The sequence below is a fragment of the Mytilus galloprovincialis genome, chromosome 1 (genome assembly GCF_965363235.1).
Source record: "Mytilus galloprovincialis chromosome 1, xbMytGall1.hap1.1, whole genome shotgun sequence".
Classification (NCBI taxonomy): Eukaryota; Metazoa; Mollusca; class Bivalvia; order Mytilida; family Mytilidae; genus Mytilus; species Mytilus galloprovincialis.
In genome coordinates, this window is record NC_134838.1 from 112,583,096 (window position 1) to 112,600,041 (window position 16,946).

Sequence of the window (16,946 nt, forward strand, 5' to 3'; positions counted from 1 at the left end):
GCGTTTAAATTTCGATTACATATACCAAAATCCGCACGAAAGAACATGGGCTTTGCTCATTGTTGAAGGCCGTACAGTGACCTATAGTTGTTAATGTCTGTGTCATTTTGGTCTTTTGTGGATGGTTGTCTCATTGGCAATCATACCACATCTTCTTTTTTATATGAGTAATAAATAGCTACCGGTTACTGGAAAATTCTGCAATACTAAGTGCCAATTTCAATTGCAACCAACAAATACAGTTTTGCATTTGCATCTTTTAAAATCAGTCTTATCTATAGATCAGTATACAAATTGAAACTAAATTTCAAGGCTAATCATCTCCACAGAAAACTGTTCTAAATTGAAAAAAGGTTTGCTGAACAGTTAAGGCGTTCTTGGAAAATATGATACCAATGTTTAGCACATGGTTCATTTTTTTTGTAAAGTGATGCTGATAATTAAAAAAAAGACAATTACAAGAACTAAAATAATTCTAAGACATCTACAATTTATTACCAAATAAGAACATTAGTTGTAGCAGAAGAAATTGACTCCCTTGAGTATCATGCAGATTAAGTAAACGAAGTTGGTTTTTTTTTTAGTTTTGTTTTTATGAACAAGACATCAAACCGATAGTACAATCAACTGGTTTATCAATGAACTTCAGCTACATGTAAATGCGAATATTTTTATTTCTCGTTAGGTGTGCAATGCCCTCCATTGCCCAAGATTGACAACACCTTACTACCGACTAAGATACAAGGATATCGATATCCTGAAACATTGCAAGTCACTTGTGAAACTGGTTATGTGGTTGAAGGTTCTATTCTGTTTCAGTGTAATTCAAGTGGATTATGGGGGTTTATTCCACAGTGCAAAGGTGATAATCAAAATATAAGTAATAATCTCTGTCATTTGAAACGATGATTTGGTAATATAATATTCGACTCTTGCACGCATACATTAACTATTTCTATTGACAATGCCTTATTCAGCCGTCCATAATATAGTGCAACTAGTTCTGTATATGTTCTGACAAATAAAACGTTAGGATTTGGTAGCTTATATGTTTGTATTTTCATTCCTTTATGCTTAAAAGGACAAATACATAGTAGCTACATATATCTGTTTATTTTTTATAAACAACATAGAAGAAATATAACTGAACTCTAAGAAAAATGCAAAACGAAAAGTTCTTAATCCAATGACAAAATTAAAAGAGCTCAAACACATCAAACGAATGGATAACAACTGTCATATTACTGACCTGGTACATTATTTTTCCTATATAGAAAATTGTGGATAGGGTTACCAATGAAATGTCGATCAAATGTTGGTTGTAAGAAAAAAATATCAATTTACATTTAAAAAATCTCTACGCGTCCACTTCAAAGGCACACAGTCGTGATTCAAAAGTTTATAATACAAAATCATAAAAAATTGTTATTGTGTCTCGCTTTTAAGTATGCGTTTTTTTACCTAAATTATCTGGTCAGAACATTCTTAATAAACCGTTGCACTTAATTTGACCTGATTGATATAACTGAGTTATAAGAGAAAAAGAAATTATTGTCCTACGAATCCAGTTTTACGTGCGAATCAAAAGATATATAAGTATTGGCATAGTGTAATAGTGACCTTAGTAGAGAAAACAACACAAGCGACATAAGTATCTACTTTATACATTAAATGTAACTTAACAATGGTATTTATACGTATGAAGCGTCAACTTCATGTTATTTATACCTTTCAAGCGTCATTATAACATACATTGTACGTATGAAAGTGAAAATTATTAATATGGATTGTCTTTCTTTTCCCAAAATCATTTTACCGTTAAACAGGTGAAAACGTATGTATTACGAACTCAAACACTGACTGCATACGTAAGACGGTAAGTCGGTGATTGTTTTACATATATATATTATTTTTTGACAGTAAGCTAATAGATAAAATGAAATATATCAGTATCTTTTAATTTAAGTTGACATATTTTATACATTTTTTTCCAAATTGATTATTTAAGTTTTCGGTGAAGACGAAATTTGTATTTTTACAGTTATTACGTTAATGTGCAATTTTATTTGTCAACCGATGAACATTTATTTAGATTACTAAAAGATCTTTGTAGAGTCCCCTGTCATCAATTCCAAACCTTTTTAATGCGTTGCAGCACATACTACATGAAATCGAACAAGCTTAGAAGTTTTGCAAGGAAATAAATCAAGATTTTATAATTATAAGAAGTCAAAACAGATAAAAGAAAATGTAGCTGATGGTTGCAAAATTACTTTTTTTTTTGCTTTCTGAAAGTCTATTCCCTTTCATCCAGAAAGAGCAAGAGCCATTACAACATATGCAAAGTAAATTTGCAGAAATTTCAATCAAACACTGGTACACGATTTCATATTACATTCATTTATTTTATAGTCTAATAAGAGTAAAGCCATTTTAAATTAATATTTTATAGTGCGTCTTTTCCATTGTAATGTAATACTGCTGTATCAGTTTTAGGGTGAAGGTTGGCGCCTATTAAAACGTTCAAACCCGCTGCTATATTAAATGCACTTGTCCTAAGTCAGGAATTTAAGTCAGGAACAGTGCTTGTCGTTTGTTGGTATGTTTGATAAATGTTTCTCGTTTAAAATAAAAAAAATATATAAACAAAATGTGGTGTGATTGCCAATGAGACAACTCTTCACAGGAGACCAAATGACACAAAAATTAATAAAAATTGTCACAGTAGAGCCTTCATCAATGAGCAAAGCCCATATAGTATAGTCAGATATAAAAGGCCCCGAAATGACAAATGTAAAACGTTTTACAATTCAAACGAAAAAACTAACGTCCTACTTAATGTACAAAAAAACGGAACGAGAAACAAATATGTAACACGGCACCAAACGACAACCATGCACTGAATTACAGGCTGTAGACTTGGGACAGGCACATATGTACGTAATGTGGAGGGGTTAAACATGTTAGCGGAGTCCCAACCATCTCCTAACCTGGAACAGTGGTGTTATAGTACAACATAAGAACGAACTGTAAAAATCATTTGAAAAAGGTTTATCTGTAGAGATTCGGTCTCAACAGTATTTCATGTACCTTGCAGGAACCCGCAAATATATTTGATTATCTCTTTATTTCATAGCAACGTTATGTTACATATTTATATATGGCTTTTAAAGCTAAGACGCAAAGATATGCTGATTTAGTTTAACATTGGTTAAGTTTAATTGGTAATTAAACTAAATTGATTTGTGTGGGACTTGTGCCTAATTAGCTATAAAACATTTTGTATATATACATTGATATAGATCGTTAATCATCTAGTGTTAACTAGAAATATAAGTTCCTGACCTGTGAAGTTGAGCTGTAGGATACTTTATTATATTTGTTTGTCTGTCTGTCTGTCTAGTGGTCTTGTTTGTCTTGTCTGTATTTCTGTCTGGTGGTCTTATCTGTCTGTCTGTTTGGTGGTCTAGTCTGGTTGTCTTGTATGTCTATCTGTCTGGTTTTCTTGTATGTCTGTCTGTTTGGTGTTCTTGTCTGTCTGTCTGTTTATCTGATGTTCTTGTCTGTCTGTCTGTATGTATGTATGGTGGTCTTTTCTGTCTGTCTAGTGGTCTTTTCTGTCTATCTGGTGGTCTGGTCTGGCTGTCTGTCTGTCTGGTTGTCTTGTCTGGCTTGCTGTCTGTCTGATTGTCTTGTCTGTCTGTGTCTTTTTGGTAGTCTTTTTTGTGTGTCTGTCTTGTGGTCTTGTTTGCGTGACTGTCTGGGGGTCTTGTCTGTCGTTCTGTCTATCTGATGGTCATGTCGGTCTGGTGGTCTGTCTGGCTGGCAAATGTCCATGAAAAAATCCAGATCAAGTTCGAATTTGTTTGGGTCTTATGAGTTTGACCGAGTAATTCTCTTTTATGCTGCATACTTTCCACGCTAGTCTGTGCCCACACTTGTTTCATTCGATATTTCGTAAAGTTCTTCCCAAAAAATAACTTCGTTATTCATATGTTCAACCTTACTGTGGATACTCGTTTAAAGAGATGTTTGGTACAATATGGCAAGGAGATAGCAATGCAGATGTTCCGTTAATTTTCTTTCTAATGTTAACATCATAGAAGGAACGAACAAATTTTGTATGTGTTTTAATTATTTGGTGCGGAGGGGCATTTTATTTCGTACAGACAATTTGATGAAGTATATATATGAAGCCAAACAAAATTAAACTTTAAAAAAAATCCTTTGTATCACAAAAGATGAATCGTCGATATCTAACAGTATTAACAATCAGATAGCTAACTATCAGGGGGAATAATGTTGATTTTAAGCAACTATTGGTTACCGTATGGCCTTCAGTTTTTAGCTTTAGTCCAGACCCATGGCTCAATTTCAGATTGCCTTAATTATGTACTGACGACAATAAACAAACAAGTGTCATTTTGGTCTTTTGTGGATAGTTGTCTCATTGGCAATCATACCACATCTTGTTTTTTTATAAGAACTACCTTGATACAAGATATACGACACATTTATATGTTGGCGTGAAGTTTTGTGTCAACCATAAATATTTATCTTTTGATTTTTTTATAATTTCACACATATGTTGATTCTGACTTGACTATAAGGTATATCTGAAGATCTTTTTCCGGAGTAAAAAAAAAACCCTTCAAAATACTAGTTATGATAACTACATGTATACGTCAAACACAACTTTAAATTAGAGATACCACCTATTTTGGTGTGAAAATCATGGATTGACGGTCAACAAAGTGAGATGATATTTGTATTTTGAGATTTTTTATTTCAATTATAATAGTTTAATGATAATATGCTTTGACTTAATAATTAACCCTTGGCATTTTAAACAAAGTATAACAGATGTATAGCAGTGTCTCCAGTTATTGAAACCTAAACTGGATATCAGCTCTTTATTCCTTTCTTTGCTTCCATTAATTACGATTATTTTTCTTGAGATTTAGTGGTCAGTAATTTTAAGTTACCAAAATCACAAAAACTAAAAATCGAAACTGCTTTTTCAAGTTTAAGACGTGCATACACGCATAAAGATCGACTAATTATGCACTGACAAAATCTCTGTTTGGGAAAGGGAAAGGAAAGAGAATTAAAACGAGAAAGCAAACATGTGCGAACCAAACACAAATATTATAAACACCAACAAAGTCAAGCACTGAGTAGCATATGACCTAGCATAAATTATGGTGGTGGACAAACATGCTTACCGACTCAAAATGCTCTCCTAAGTTTAGAAAGTGATGCAACAGCAGGCGATAAAAATTAATTTAAAATGACAGTTGCAACAATTCAAACTAAATAACTCGTAAGAAATAGTCTAAGCTAGGACATAGATTAGACGGCGTGCACAAAGTTGACGGCGATTGTAAAATGCGCTTTTGAAAAATGCGCAGTTTTATACAACCGTGTTTAAAAATTTTTTGAATGAGAATAAGAATAAGATTTTTTTATGATAAAATGATGAATGCATGCCATTAAAATCCACAATAATAGTAAGGTAAACTAAAATTTAATCCATGCAACGACTGCATGAAACGGACATATAGAAAACGGCAAAATACGGTGTAACGTGTAACATTAAATAAGCATAAATTAGAGTTTTTGACCTAAAACTTTTAACTTAACATATTTTCCTACATTTTCGTATTATAGAATTGTTCGGATTCGGACTCGGACATCACACGAAATTCATCGCAAAAACAAATCTAAAAAGATCATGGTAGAAAACTTTGGAAATATCTTCGTTATGTGTAAGAAGTAGTAATTTGGAAGGACTAATAATCGAAATGGAAGAATCGGCAATAAATATTCAAAATGTGCATAATTAGAAGTTTAAAATAATCTGCAAAATATGATTCGATATTTCAGACTGACCTCCAGCTATTATGTTACAATCTAAAGAAATGAAGCTATTTTCTGAAAAAGGGGTTACGACATAGTCGCTAATCATTTCCATTTCATTGCTCTTAGCATATATTTTTTTTATATTTCCAGAATGTGTATTTGCTGCACTTTTTTGTTCGAAGGAAAAAAGAAATATGTTGATCGTAAATATGTAAAGTTATGTAATAAACTAAGTATCCAGTGTTTTTGTTACGCGCTTGTTTTCTGGGGGGAACTGCCGACGTCGTAAATAGTTTCTAGTAAGTTGAAGACGTTACGTTTGTGGACTCAGCCTAGTGCACGCCGTCTTAACGATCTGAGATATTAAAGCCCGGGATGACGAAGTATGAAAAAATGAAAGACGAAAACATTCCAAAAAGACCACACCAGACCATAAAGCATAAAACAGTCCATTAATGGCATTAGGCTGTATCTGGTTTTTGATCGGTTTGTTTCTTAGTAACAAAAAGACTTACACGTACAGTATCAAGATTGTTTTAATTGTCCTATGTATTCATGATTCCCTAACTGAAAATAAACGTTTTCCCTATGTACAACAATGTTGTCTTAATTCAAATATTCCAAATAAATTAAGAAACATATGAAGATAATGGCGATTTTATAGCTGAATGCATTTTGATATCGGTTTCTTTTTTTAAAAAGGGAGACAATTCAATCTCAAATATAGTCTTAATTGTGATTTCTTACGTATACTTTATGTATGACGGTTAGCAAAGTCAGATATCGAGAATTCTCTACTAGTACGACATATATCCAGGGGGTAAGTTAATCTCGCATAGTGAGAATAAACTCATCATAGATACCAGGACTAAATATAGTAAATACGCCAGGCGCGCCTTTCGTCTACAAAAGACTCATGCTTATTCTCGTGCTTGTTCACACTATACGGACTTCATATACAGGAGTGTGCTCCTTACGCAGAAACTGCTCCAACAAAGTTATGAGAAGGACAGATTAAAATTGACACTCCGTAAATTTTATGGACACCATCACGAATTGATGGATCCATACGATGTCTCTTTGACCAAACTAGCTAAGGACATTTTTACCACATGGTAGATTGTGGTTTGTCATTATGTCGTCTAATCTTTTAATTACCAAACGTGACTTATTCCCGATTGTGACTGTTTTGCTGAGTGTGAATTACTATAAGACGTGTTACGGTACTTGTCTATCCCAAATTCATGTATTTAGTTTAAATGTTCAATGTTATATTTGTAATTCTCATCGGATTTTTTCAAATGTGTTGACGTCTTTTCTATTATATTTATGTGTTATGGTAAATAAAATTAATCACCGCATTCCTTTATTAGATTTGATTTTGTTCAACGTAATCAGTACGATATTTTACGTTTCAAGTTAGATTCAAAACAAACCGGACATAGCTTTATAATATAGTTAATTGCTACCTTAGTTTGCTATAAATAAGTATTAAAATGTGCATTGTTATTAAATGCAATATCAGTATTTAGTTCAAATATAATCTTAAATCAATCCTAATTCTATCTTATTCGTTCAAATGTGACGTCATTTTTCATTTTTTAATGATCTGTTTTACAAATTCAAATGATGTAATTTTTTTGTCATTTTTTACAATTTCAAAATATGACGTCACTTGGCGTTAAGGTTTAAACTTATTCGGATGTATCTACATTTTGTGTTGCAAATGTCTGGTTATGTAATGTATTTCAGTTGTTTCCTGTAATTAGTTAATACTTCAGTTTCATCATGTAAATCTTTTGTATAGTAATTTTATAAATTTACTGTTTACAAAAGTATAAATTATTCTAAATAATAGGGATGCTCTGGTAACTAACAGAAAACTCTGGCCGTTTTTGGCACAACCTTTTTTTTATATTTTGGTCCTCGATGCTGTTCTACTTCGTGCTTGTTTCGGCTTTCAAACTTTTGTATCTGGGCGTCACTATTAGATCTTGTGTGGACAAAATGCACTTCTGGCGTATTAAAATTGTGAACTTGTTGCCTTTTGTTGGCTGTTGTTCGTGTGTTTCTTTGTCAATGTGTTCTCCAATGTATTTATATTGTAGTCCTGTGGTGTTGAGTTGTCATTTTAATGTTATATTTCACATGGCTATAAAAGGGGAGGTTTGGCATGCCACAAAACCAGGTTCAACCCACCATTTTTTCCTTTAAAAATATCCTGTACCAAGTCAGAAATATAGTTCGTTTCTGTGTGTGTTACAATTTAACGTTGCGTCGTTTGTTTTCTCTTATTTTTGAGTGTAAATTGACATTGCGATAAGACGTGTCACGGTACTTGTCTATCCCAAATTCATGTATTTGGTTTTAATGTCATATTTGTTTTTCTCGTGGGATTTTGTCTGATGATTGGTCCGTTTCTGTGTGTGTTACATTGTAGTGTTGTGTCGTTGTTCTCTTCTTATATTTAATGCGCTTCCCTCAGTTTTAGTTTGTTGCCCCGATTTTCTTTTTTGTCCATGGATTTATGAGTTTGAACAGCGGTATACTGCTGTTGCCTTTATTTATTCATCAGTGAAGCTCGATTCCAAAAAAGTTAAAAGGGCCAAATAAAGTACGAAGTTGAATAGCATTGAGAACCAAAATTCCTAAAAGTGTGAGCGTCAATTTCTGTGTCTGTTAAAACCTTTCATATGTTTTCCAACACCGTTTTCTTTTTACGAAAGAAACGTGACACCACTTCTGACAATGTATTGAAATAAATCAGTACTACTGACCCCATATTAAATATACACGGTCTCCTCGCTGTTGCTTTTAATCACCCCTGGTAAACCAACAGATCTCCAAATGGTTTAGCGAGAAAAAAGTTTACTTGCACTTTCTGTTGAGTTTTTCTGGTACACAATATCAACATATTGATAGAAAAGGTCGACTTTTATTTGTGTATTGTTTATCTGTGAATATTTTGTTAAAAAGGAGAATTGCATCCACTACAATAGATAACTGATTGAGAGCTTGTATCGTTAATAACTCAGACCAAATGCAATATAAAATGACATTGGAATAACATTCCCCACGCAGGCAAGTACGGTCAGCACAGTGAGTTTTTTTTTCTTCCAAAATGACAGCGAGTTCATCAATAAAGCTAACGTATATATCAGAATATATCTAATTGTCTGGTATTGGTTGTGATGTTCTGGCCAAAAGTTAAGATATTCCGTTGAAAACAACTTTCAATTAGCGAAGTGTCGGATACGACCGTAAAAAAATCGTAATATTTTTTATAGTGGTTTGCAAATGGGAACTCTATAACTAAATATATAAACTCCAATGCTGGAGATATAAAATCTAACGCAGAAGATATGAAGACAATCGCTGCCAATATAAAGTCAAGCCTTGTGCGTATATTGTCACGAGAAGGTGATGCCAGTTCTGCAGATCTAAACCTTCAGAGCAGTAGAATCAAAATTACAAGTCGATATTACCGTCTACTAGATTACATCGCTGGAATCTACATCTCTAGGGCTAGACTATGGAAATACAGAGGATTCAATCTCTTGATTCAACTTCACCAGCGTCGGACTTTGCTTCAATGGCGCTGGAATTAACGTACCCAGCGCTAGAGTTTAGGTTATCTTTTTTTTTGAGTAACTATAGTAAAATCTAGATTTATTTGATACTCATTATTATGGAAATATCAATCCATTTAAGTGATACTATTTTCTGAAACTATTTATATTTATAAATGAGAATATCAAATAAAAAACAAAATCAAGTTCACATAAGTTTTTGATAAAATTGCATTGGAAAGGTCGAGCGCAAAAAAAGTCTTAAATAAATTCCGGACATAAAACTGGCACGGATGTGAAAAACAGACTGTCAAACAGAAAATGGCATATTGAATATTCAAAAACAATCTTGATATTTATATCACACCCTCTGAATTCTGTATTGTTCTTCATCTGTCTTAAAATTAATTGTGTAACACATACATGTCTTCTTGTTTAAAATTATCCGGCATACGATACAGTTTCAGGGAGATAATGACGTTGCTAACGTAAAATGTTATTTTCGCGACGTCAAACTGAGACATTTCAGGAAAAGATGCATTTTTTGACTGATTTTTATCATTCAAACTGATTTTATTCGAAAACGAGTGCATGGACCCCCATTTTTTAATTAGACATTATGTTTCATTTTGCAGGGAGATTATGTGGACCAAATTTTATAAAACTGTAAATAGTGCAATTTTTTTAATTTTAATAAATATACAGCAAAAAAATGTCGTTTTTTTTCTCAATTCATATTACCATTTGATAAATATGAGTTATTTCTGAATAAAAAATGCATAAATTCTTAAAATACTTATAAAATACAGAAATTACAAATTATTTAACAAAAAAAATTTGTGTTTATCTTTGAAAACAAAAAAGTCATGTCTTTCTTTCGAAAAGTAAAAATACGGCCACAAATCCGAATTTTGAGCAAATGTAAAAAAAATTCGACCTCCTTTAACTCAAAAAGTAGCACATGAAGGTATATTTTTTATAACATATTTGATTTAATCAGGTAAAAAATAGCCTATATGCAAATTTTCATCAACTTGTAAATACGGAATCAAAACTGTATCGTATGCCCTTAAGTGTGCCACGTCATTCTCTCAATTTTATGCCAGTTTGTGTACAAATAATAAGACGCAAACCTTGTCATTGTACTTTCGTGGAACTATCTCCTATCTGCGTTTAATTTTTTCACTTTCGAACATTCATGAAGGGCGGGATAAATATACGTTATTTACACATCAGATCGATATAACAAACCATGCACTTCATATCAGAAAAACAGGCAATATATGCCCTGAATTTAAAGAATTTATTAATTGATTTTGAAAAGAAAAACAGTGATAAACGTGCTGTTTTTGATATATGACTTTTTTGTGCTTCTTTGTTAAATAGTTGTTTGTTTTTATTGTGATTGTGATAATTGACGTCATGGTACATTCTGTCATTATTGTTTATGATATTTTCGTATTTTTGTCTTTCATTTTTGTGTTATTGAAAAACTTGTTTGTTGCTTGTCTTTCATTTTTGAATGTGCTTTGTCTATGCCTTTTTAAATTTCGTGGCTTTGTTCTTATACATCCCATCATTGTGTTATTGTACTATGATATATTTGTGTTGCTTCTTTGTTACATATTTGTTTGTGTGATTGGGATTGTAACACAATGTTGACTGCTGTATGTTTGGCTTTTTTACTTATGTCTGTTTATTTTGTTCACACATGGTTGTCAATAAAATGAAATTTGATGCGACTGTCCTACAAGTGAAAAGTTTAGCTAGCTATTAAACCAGGTTCAATCCACCATTTTTACATCACACATGACTGTATCAAGTCAGAACTTTGATTTTGCCAATATAATAGGGACTTTCCGTTTTGAATTTTCCTCGGAGTTCAGTTATTTTGTGATTTTACTTTTTCCTTTGCTTTTTTGTGATTTAGATGTGTATGTCTGGAATTTGTGTGTCATGAATAGATCTTGTGCGCTATAATTTACTCTCCATCGATGGACATTAAATCTTGTACACTAGACTTTACATCTCCAATGTTGAAATTACATCTTTAGCTATAGATTTCAAATCTTTACTCCGTGTCAATCTCGTTAGACTTAAAAAAAATCACTATTATTAAATACCGCTATTAGACTTACAGAGCTCGATAATACAAAACTTATGTCTTAAATAAAAACAATTTAAAATGACAACATCTCTTGAGGAGTTCGCGAATTTTGAAGTCGTATTCGATTGACGATTTCCTAGTTGAAAGTGTTATTTATACAGTAGTTCACAACATTGTTCTAGAATATCACAACCTGAAATGATTTATAACGAATTCAGTTTAATAAAATCATATTCTTAACAATATCGGAAAAACTTCTACTATATGTTGATATTGATTTATAAAAATACTAGAACACACCCGCGAAATCGCGGGCATTCAGAGCGTAGTTTCAAGTATCAGTATGTTGTTGGAAGAATTTTGTTAAATACAGAATGACTGGAGAATTTCAGCAAAAGTATCATAAGTCATAGGTTATTGGGGACAGGAAAATGTTTTTTTTTACCCTCCACCTTTATTACCAAAGTTCCCAATTTTTGGTTTTCTATCAATTTCAATATGAACATACATTTAGTATGTTATGAACATTTATTTAAGTAAGGAGCCTGTAATTCAGTGGTTGTCGTTTGTTTATGTGTTACATATTTGTTTTTCGTTCATTTTTTGTACATAAATAAGGCCGCTAGTTTTCTCGTTTCGCATTGTTTTACATTGTCATTTCGGGGCCTTTTTAAGCTGAGTATGCGGTATGGGCTTTGCTCTTTGTTGTAGGCCGTACGATAATCTATAATTGTTAATTTCTGTGTCATTTTGGTCTCTTGTGGAGAGTTGTCTCAACATGGCAATCATACCACATCTTCTTTTTTTTTGTAACCAATGAATTTTGTAAAAGATTTAATGACTGGAGAATTTCAGAAAAAGTATCAAAAGTTCACATGAATAATTTTTGCGCTTATCTGTATATTATGAACATTCATTACTATATAAATAAAGCGTATTTACTTTCAATTCCAAGTTTACTAATCGATCCATGGTGATCATTGATATAGTATACAGACCCTCTCTATTTAATAAACTCTGTGACTGCCGTGGATAGTAAACTTGAAAATGATAGCAGATAAAATTCTGAAAATACACTTTATTCGTAGTATGTATCTTCAAAGTATACAGAAAAACGCAAACCGGAAGTCTAATCTGACTTAAAATTTCGTACAATGACGGGACAATACCCGGATGACTTTTTTCTCGTTTTTCTCCTAAAATAACTCAATCTGAATAATAATATGAATGGATGACAAATGCGACTATGCACCTGTACCTATAGGACACAGAGGCGTGTTGATTAATTTATTGTGGAAAGAAGAGAAGCGACACCAAAAATGAGGTCTTCTCGTTTAATAGTATAGAAATATTTACTGATGTATACGGTAGATGTATTGGTGAACTCACTGTAAAACAACCCACTTAGCTGGCCGCACTTACCTGCGGGGGGATGATTCATATGTTATTTTACATCACATTAGTCAAAGAAATAAACAAGATAAGCGCTTGTTCAGTTTTTTAGGACAGGTATTCTCCTTTTTCACAAAATATTCACACATTAACATTGAATTGACGTACCTAACCTATCAATATTTTTAATATTTTACTAGAACACACCCGTGATATGACTGAATTAAAGTATATAACTATGCGCAAGCCTTATTTTAGTATTAGTATTGTCATCTGATAAAGTCATGCCGATTATAAGATACACAGTTTTCTCTGCTTTCAAATCTTTCTGTTTGTACCCGTCGAACTGGAACTTATTAATTATTGGTCGTCGAACTGGAACTTATTAATTATTGGTCGTCGAACTGGAACTTATTAATTATTGGTAATATTAATTATTTGGAAAACAAAAGGTCCTGGAATGGAGTATTTTTTAATCAACAGCATTGTCCTATATTAGTTATAAATAAAGTTGAATTTTTTGATTCGCTGTTTTACGTCATGCCCGCTTACAAAATGAAAAATGTACCTATACGCCTTATTTTTAGTCCAGATTTTTAGTATTCGTATTGTTATCTTAGAAAGTCTTACTGATTAAAATACTTCAATAGGTAACAATTTAGTAGTGTCAACCCTGTGATTATGACCCGTGTATATAGCATATTAATCCTGAATACACCGTTTGTTGGTGCGCCTGTCAGATGCGGAACGTACAGATAAGGTAATAGGTAACAAGTGAGTATACTATTGGTATCGGTATCGGACTCGACCCGGAACTTCTTAATTATTGGCAATATCAATTACGTGGAAAACAAAAGGGCCTGGAGTGGTGTAATTTTTAATCTTCACCTTTGTACTATATTAGTTATATATAAAGTTGAATTCTTTGATTCGTCGTTTTTACGTGATGACGGCTGACAAATTGGACCTCGTAATTTTAGTATTATAGATATCAGAAAAGCTCTACGGGAAGTGCCACTTAACTTCTTTATTGTTTAACAATTTAGTTGAGATTTGATGGTTTACCAGGCTTGCTATTCGTAGAAATGTATAGGAGGTAAGAAAAACATATATACATAGTTTGCTTTCTTTTGTCTAGATAAATCTCAATCTCAAAAAGATTCCATAGAAAACAGAGGCAAATGTATATCCAATGGATTATTTGGAGGGATTTTAGCAGCAACTGTTTTTATATCTGCAGCAATTCACATCGCAACGTGCTTTTATTATAGGTAGTATTGACATTTTATCATACAGTAAACACTAAATTGTGATCAATAACATAGAACAGCTATCCTTGCAAATAAATTCATCGTATATACCAGGATTAAAATTTTATAGTTACGCCAGACGCGCGTTTTGTCTACAAAAGACTCATCAGTGACGCTCAAATCCAAAAAAGTTTAAAACGCCAAAAAGAGTACGAAAATGATGTTTTACCAAATATATCTAAGGTAATCAATTTCTGAGGTAGAAAAGCCTGAGTTTTTTTAAAAATTCAAAGTTTTGTTAACAGTTAATTTATAATTATGAACATATCAATGATGACTCAAGTCAACACAGAAGTGCTGACTACTGGGCTGGTAATACCCTCGGGGAAATTAATCTCCACCAGCAGTGGCATCGACCCAGTGGTTGCAAATAAACTCATCATAGATGCCATGATTAAAATTTGATAATTACGCCAGACGCGCGTTTCGTCTACAAAAAACTCATCAGTGACGCTCAAATCCAAAAACGTTTAAAATGCCATGTATAGTACGACGTTGAAGAGCATTGAGGGCCAAAAATTCCGAAATGTTTTGCCAAATATATCTTAACTAACACACACACACACACACATATATATATATATTATATGTGTAGGAAAATAATTTTCACATGTGCAGATATATATATTCATTAAATAAAATAGTAAAATAAGTAAAAAGTTATCAGTTCCATTCTGTCTAAATATAACTATTTCTGTGACTGTATCTTGCATTAATTTGTAGAATTCTTTACTATATATCATTGAGCTGATCTGTAACAATAACATCTCCATGCCTTATATATCATGTACTGTAGTACGACGCTAGATTAAAACTGACGAGGAAAGGTAACACACGGTCACCGAAAGCTTTATTTTGAAGCCCAGGTGGTCGTGTGGTCTGGCGGGACAGCTACAGTGCAGGCGATTTGGTGTCACGATATCTCAGTAGAATGGGTTCGAATCCCGGAAAGGAAAGAACAAAAAAATTGCTAAATCAAATTTACAGATCTAACTTTGTTGGGTTGATGTTTAGACGAGTTGTATATATATATATATATATATATATATATATATATATATATATATATATATATATATATATATATATGTTTAGACGAGTTGTATATATATATATATATACATATATATATATATAAAATGACTGAATAAATATTAAACGATTAATCTTACAGGGCGATGGATCATGTAATATGATTCTGTACACTACAAAATATAATATATAACAAGTCAAAAAGGGTACAACATCACCATTAAATAACTATAAGAGGAACAAATATTAGATATTTCGGATAACAGATATCTTTGTTCAATAATAGCACGATGTCAAATGAATCATGTCAATATATTCAAACTGAGAAACTATCAAAATCTTGAAATTTATACAATTTAAGCGAACACCACAGACGCTGGTACAATTTTAAAATTTCCAAACACGGCGCAAAGATTACAAAGATATGCCAAATAAAGATAGTTATTTGCGATGTGAACTGGCACAACTCTAAATTTCCAAAGGTTGTGACAGTTTAGATGTTATAACTGCATGGAGGGCAGTCCTCAAACAAAAAAAAAATCAAAAATGCCCTAACCGATCCGATTTGGTATATTTCAAATTTGACAACGGTAGGGCAATTGCAACAGAAACTACATTTTTAAGCCTCCCAAACGAATAGCAGTTGAATAATGATTAGAAAAATAAGTTTAATCTAATAAGGTAAAATAATTGAACGTGGCTACGTACTTATACATCCATCCCTAATGAATGGGGCCCTGTAATTTAAACTGGTATTTTAAAAAAATGTTCGAACTGTAAAACCAGTACGGAAGCCGGAGTCACTGGAAACAAGTGATGACAGGAAAATGAGTGACTCATTTATGTTTTTTCATTTATGCCCTCTGGGGAAACTGTCCTTAACTTTCTTATCCAAAATCTTTCCCGACCGACTCTGTCGACCTTCGACCAACCCTATATATATATATAAAACACCATTAACAAATAGTTATACTAATATCTCTAGGAAATATTAATATTTATAAGGCCTTTTTTCAAAACAAATATACATTTGATTGTTGGCCATGAGCCAGCTTATATGTATGTCGATTTTACGTTGTACTCAATTATTTCCACATACTGTGAGATAGATTGTTTAGTCAGTCTTGTCTTGGGTACGTACTTTTGATATATTTTGTCATCCTTTGTCTCTTGTTTCTCACTTCGATATGAGCATCGTTAAATTAAAGTATGGTTTTCATTAACTAATTTTAGTGTGTTTCATCTTAAGATGCTAGTAATATACACTACAATCTTCCTTCCTGTTTGTAGCGAATATGGTCCTCCGAGACATCAATCATATATCTTATCAGAACAGTCTCGTGCTGCCTTGTCGCTTCGAGTGTGAGATGCCATCCCGGCCGGGTCAAATTAAAGACTTGACAATTGGAAAATTAAATATTCCGATAAGATTGAAAGCAAGCGTCTGTAAGACTGATTGGATCAGACTCTGAACAATGTGTCCGGATATAATGACATATCGGCCTTTGGAATACATTTTGAACTAGCAAATTGAGTTCAGCGTTTTGTCGGTCTGTTTCATAGTAGGGTTTATATACAACTGATTACTATTGTTATCGACCTAGATATGCATGTAATGTGCTAATGGACGACAAACAACCATTGATCTGTCTAAAGCTATATTGTTATTACTCA

The 16,946-nt window shown here is 32.6% G+C and overlaps 1 protein-coding gene across 1 annotated transcript in view; it reads left to right on the forward strand.

Annotated features, from left to right (window-relative positions):
* LOC143065125 (uncharacterized) overlaps window positions 1–16,946 on the forward strand; it is a 121,489-nt gene that overhangs the window by 75,939 nt on the left and 28,604 nt on the right. The gene's annotated exons all lie outside the window — the stretch shown is intronic.